At 40.4% G+C, this 6000-nt stretch overlaps 1 protein-coding gene across 1 annotated transcript in view; it reads left to right on the forward strand.

The window, feature by feature from the left end:
* Positions 1–6000, forward strand: part of LOC122816395 (mannosyl-oligosaccharide 1,2-alpha-mannosidase IA-like) — a 1552790-nt gene that overhangs the window by 1245967 nt on the left and 300823 nt on the right. The window lies entirely within an intron of this gene.

Raw genomic sequence — 6000 nt, forward strand, 5'->3', positions numbered from 1 at the left:
AAGGACTTGGTCATGTCCAGATATGCTGTACGTACTGTAAAACTGTTATCCATGGCTTCCTTTTCAAAGAAATTAATGAGGACCTTCTTTTGATAAAACTGAATTGATGAGGGTTAAAGGTTACGAGATTTTTAATGCCCCAGTTAATGAGGTCTGACATATATGCCCCATAGTTTTACATATGAGACTAGAGAGACTAATGAGTGCGTAGTTGCTGGTGTCTGTGGTTGGGCTACCCTTGTGCAATGGCATTACAATGGCTGTTTTAAAGGATTTAGGAATGCAACCAGTGGAGAGACTTAGATTAAAGAGGTTAAGTCAGGTTCAGATAAGTCATGTTTAGCACTGAAAATCAGGCAGCCTGGTATATTATCCAGTCTCACAGATGATGTGTTCTTAGCTTTTGAGTAGGTGGAGAGAACTTGTTCCATAGCAGTTTGGTGGCTGTGATTGTGGAATCTGTGGAATAGCTATGACTGTGGGTGAAGTAAATTTTGCACTGAATTTGTCAGTTAGGATAATAGCTAATTCCTTTCTGTCAGAGTGTCCGGTGTTATCATGAACTAGCTTCAAACATTGTTGGGTGTTATAGGTTCATAGGTTCATAGGTAGGTACTATGCTATTGGCCCTAGGGCCTATATAAGCCTAGCCAAAGGTACCCTGGCTTTCGCCACCCAAGAAAATTATTTTCCTGTGCCACTGTCGAGCAGAGCCACAGAAGTGATCCCCGGGGTGAATTTCCTATCTCCCATCCAATCATCAAGATTTTTCTTGAACAGTGCTAATGAGGAGCTTTGTTTGATATAGATAGGTAGTTTGTTCCAGAGTATGGGATGTCTCTGGGACAGGAATCTATCCCTCCAGCATGTTCTGTTTATTGTGGTGACTAGGTTTAGGTCCCTAGAGCGTGTAGCTTGTAGGGATTGGGATTTCTTTAAGTGGAGCATGTCTAAAAGCTCTGGGTTTGACATAGCTTTGTGTGTTAGGCAGAGATCACCTCTGAGTAGGCGATATGCAACGGAGTAAAGCTGCAGTTTTTTGAGACGGTCTGCATAGGGCATCTCTTTGAGGCTGGTAATCCTCTTTGTGAGGTATTTCTGTGGCCTTTCCAGTTGTTGTAGATGTCTTGTGAGGTACATACCAAAAGGGGCATTGTACTCTATAATGGGTCTAATGAGTGATGAGTAGAGGGGAACAATGACCTCTTTTTTCCTGGATGAGAAACCTTTTGTGATGAGGTGTGCCATATAGAAGGATTTCCTGACTACTGTGGTGATGTGATTATCAAAGGAGAGACTACTGTCCACCTGTGTCCCAAGGTCTCTTATCACACTTTCGGTGTTAAGTAGACTACCACCTATGTGGTATTTCATGGGTACTGAGTTTTTACCAAAAGGAATGACAATGCACTTTTTGGCATTGAGCTTGAGGCCATGGCTTTGACACCAGGCATCTGTCTCAGCAAGGCCCTTTTGTAGGATGTCCACATCTTTTGGAGTTTTGATTATGGCTCCTAGTTTGCAGTCATCTGTGAACTTTGTTAGCCAAAGACCTTCTGTGTTGGCCTGTACTTCAGAAAAGTAGATACCAAACAGGAGAGGACCCAGTGGTACTCCACTTGTCACTGGTCTGAAGCTGGATTTGGAGTCTGCTACTTTCACAGTGTGGGTTCTGTCAGTGAGCCAGTTGGCAACCCATCTTGTGACATAGGGATTTATACCTAGTTTAGTGAGTTTATCTATAATTCCAGAGTAGGGGATGGTGTCAAAACCTTGGCGAGATCTAGATAGGCTGTGTGAACCACCTTACCCTCATCTACGGCTTTGGTGACTGCTTCAAAGAAGTCCATCAGGTTTAGGAGACATGATCTGCCTTTTACAAACCCGAACTGGGTGGAGTCCTGAGTATGGAGATTACCAATGTCATTGTTTATAAGTTCCATGATGATACGCTCCATAGGCTTGCAGACCAGGCTCATTAGGCTAATGGGGCGGTAGTTTCTGGGGTCTGTGGTGGCTCCCCCTTTGTGGAGTGGGATAACTGTCGCTGTGCACCATTCAGTGGGCACATAGCCTGAGGTGAGGCTATGATTGAACATGGTACTTAGGTGGGGTGCCAGTTTGTTCTGTAGTTCATGTAGAACACAGCCTGGGATGTCGTCAGGTCCCATGGATGCTGTGTTCTTGGCTTTGGATAGTGTGTTTTTTACCTGTGCAGCCATGATTACAGGAACGGCTGCACAGGTAAAAAACACACTATCTGAAAGTTAGTTCTGAAAGATCTGTTGTTATTGTTTCTTTCAGTAACTATTTCAGTTCATATTCAGATTTGACCTTCCTAAAGGTTCCCCTAAGCTCTTAACTAATTTGTTTTAGGGTGCTGTTAAGGCTGTTGTTATTCTTTCTTTCAGTAACTATTTAGCTTCATATTCAGTGTTGAAGTTTCTAAGGGTTCCCTTAAGATCTTTACTAATTTGTTTGAGCATACCGATAAGGCTGTTGTTATTCTTTCTTTTAGTAACTATTTAAGTTCATATTCAGCTTTAAACTTCCTAAGGGTTCCCTTAAGCTGTTTACTAATCTATTTGAGCGTGCTGTCAAGGTATGTAGAATGAAACCCCCCTTATTATAAGCATTAAGCATCGCCTTTCTTTTGGTGTATAATTTGTGCAGGCATTCTACTACAGAGGTCTGTTTTTAAATTTCACTTTATTCATAGGTTCATAGGTAAGTACTAGCAAATTGGTCTGCTGGCCTTTTCAATCTGAGCCAAAAAATTCAATTCAGAGTTTCCCTCTAGCCTTTAGGAGAGCAAGACAAGATAGACCAAGAGAAAATTTGAGGTTGCCATTCCAATTATCTATGGTTATCGTGAAGATGGCAAGGGTGTTACTTAGCTTGACATGCAATGGAAGTTTGTTCCAGAGGTGAGGGTTGCATTGGGATAAGAGTCTACCATACCAATATGTCTTATTTATCTGGTAATGAAGGTTTAGCTCCTTTAACCAAGCATTTGATGAACCATTAGCTCTGTGAAGGAACAGGAGATCCAACAGGGTTGGAACTTTCATGGCATGAAAGGCTAGGCACAGATTTCCATGGAGGAGTCTGTAAGAGACTTAGTACAGAGAAAGGGCTGCCAGCCTCTTTCTTTAACAAAATGAAGTATGCTACATTTTTGGTGCAGATATGGACTGTGTTATCTATACAGCTATTTAAGTGGGAGCAAAGTCTGAGGTATAGGCAGCACCTTTACCAACTGGATCCATCGGGAGAGGGTTGCACCAGAATTTATTGGGGTCATGAAGTAACAGAAGAATGTTTGCTTTTCAGATGTCCCTAAACACAGTGTTATTTACAGGTGAAGTGCCACCAGTCTTAAAGGAAAAGGTCACAAATTTATGGTCTGATTTAACAAGGCAGATTGGTACATATGCAGATATGCAAGCACTGGCCATATTGTGAAGACTAGATTAAGGGTATTGCGTCCTCTTGTAGAATGATTAACTATTTGTAAAAGATCATTAGCATTGGGCATGCTGACCATTGCCAGTGTAGTTCAGCCAGGTTATTGACAGATAGTTGAAGTTTGCCAGTAGAAATGTGATGGATTTAATGGGGATTTCAGTTAATGTGTGAAGATATCGCTTGCTCTCAGAAGGGGATGTAGAAGAGTGGTCTGTTAGTCTTATTTGTGGTGATTTGATCATCTAGGAGTTAAAACGTATTGTCCCAAGGAATCTGTAGTGAGGTGGTTATATCCTAGACAAATACTGATACCCTCCCACACTTACCCATAGCTCAGAAGACATGATAAGCATTATATCCAGAAATAGTGGGAGTGCTTTCATTGCTCTGAAACGATGTATATTTAACTACACATATATGAATGTGTTCAACTTGCAGGAAAGAATCAAGTTCAAGAAAGTTTTTAAGACTCTTGGAATTGCGTAGAGCCTCCTTAAGGTGCTCCAAATTCGAATGTATTAGTTTGCAGCACCCCACAGATGAATGCTGCCTAAAAAAAGGTACTGTTGGGACAGCAAAGTGTTTAGCCAGAATGTGAAAGTCTTGGTAAGAGACGTGCAAAGCAGGAATGCTTGTCACTCATGTCATCCTGAGCTGACATACACTGGATCCTCATAGAAAGCCATAGCAAATTATTAAAGTCAACTATCTTGTCTTTGAATCTTGACATCATTATGGCCGATATGGAAATATCACTCAAGACCAGTGTCATCCCTGCCTCAGACATTGCAGACTCAATCATATCCTTCTGCATGTCCCTCTGGGTGGGGCACTTAAGGTCATTCAGCTTCATATGGACCACTATCATGTCATAGTTATATTTTGTCAAGATGGAAGGATCTAAGAGCACTTGATATGTCATGGATTCTGGCTCCAGAATGACAACTGTCACTCTCTTCTTATCCAGCATGGTGAGGGTGGTCTTCAAATGCCTGACAGTTGAGTCAACTATTACTAAAACATCACCATGATTAGATGCAGTCTGACTGGGCCTTAAGGGCTTGGGGTGTGCACCCTTGTTACTCTTAAAGTTATGTGTACTGGCTCTGAGTATAAAGGGTGAAGGTGGGTGCATTGCTGTGTGAAATAATGGCTGAGGTTTCTTAGTCTTTACTCTGGGAGGCTTAGGCAATGTTCTCTTAACAACTGAAAACTTGCTGTATGTTGGGTCAGTGGAAGTACTTAGTGCTGGATCTGTACAAGTGTTATACTTACCAATTGTGTTCTGTTGTGAGAAGGTAGCCTTCAGATTAAGTAAGTATCTAAACCTCTTACATACTGAATCACTGTAAGGTAGGAATAGAGTTTCAAGGAAGCATGAGGCAGGGACGCTGCCTAAAATACCTAGTGCTACCAGACCAAGTAAAATTCCATATTGGTTAGGGCAGACAAAATGTTATCAGAACAAAAAATAGGTTAATAACTTACCTTTCCTATAACATAGAGGGGAATCACTGGCAGTTATGTTGATAATATGGCATATGGCTAAAAAAATATGAGTTGTGACTACTGTAGTAATAACAAGTGCAAAAAAATGTAAAAGTGACAGAAATGTGTAGGACCAATAAGGAAATCAGCAAAAAGTGACAAATTTAAATCAAACTAGTATAACCTAGTAGGCTAACGTGCTGTCTACCTGACTAGTAAAAACAATGAGCAACGGATAGTCTAACCTAATGGATCTGAGTGCAATAAGTGTAATAGCAACAGGTAATGTAAATGCACAGCTTTAAGTGCAGTTACTGTAAAGCAAATAGTTTCAATGAAGTATCAGTGTAGCAATCAGCTGAGTAATGCAAATATGAAACATAGGTAACACTGTATTCACTTGTGCAGTACCAAAGAACAGGTGCTTTAAATGATGTAACAATGCAGTATCAGTGTAGCAATCAGCTGAGTAATGTAAATACGAAACATAGGTAACACTGTATTCACTTGTGCAGTACCAAAGAACAGGTGCTTTAAATGATGTAACAATGCAGTATCAGTGTAGCAATCAGCTGAGTAATGTAAATAAGAAACATAGGTAACACTGTATTCACAGGTGCTTTAAATGATGTAACAATGCAGTATAAGTGTAGCAATCAGCTGAGTAATGTAAATACGAAACATAGGTAACACTGTATTCACAGGTGCCTTAAATGATGCAACAATGCAGTATAAGTGTAGCAATCAGCTGAGTAATGTAAATACGAAACATAGGTAACACTGTATTCACTTGTGCAGTATCAAAGAACAGGTGCTTTAAATGATGTAACAATGCAGTATCAGTGTAGCAATCAGCTGAGTAATGTAAGTACAAAATATAGGTAACAATGTATTCACTTCTGCAGTACCAAAGAACAGGTCCTTTAAATGATGTAATAATGCAATAATCAATAACAAGCAGAAATGCAACAACACCAATGACCAAAAACTGCAATCAGTTACTGAGATATTAAGTCTGTGTTTTTTTTATATACCTAGTATCAG

The sequence above is a fragment of the Protopterus annectens genome, chromosome 1.part1, assembly GCF_019279795.1.
Source record: "Protopterus annectens isolate FY-2018-M chromosome 1.part1, PAN1.0, whole genome shotgun sequence".
Lineage (NCBI taxonomy): Eukaryota > Metazoa > Chordata > Ceratodontiformes > Protopteridae > Protopterus > Protopterus annectens.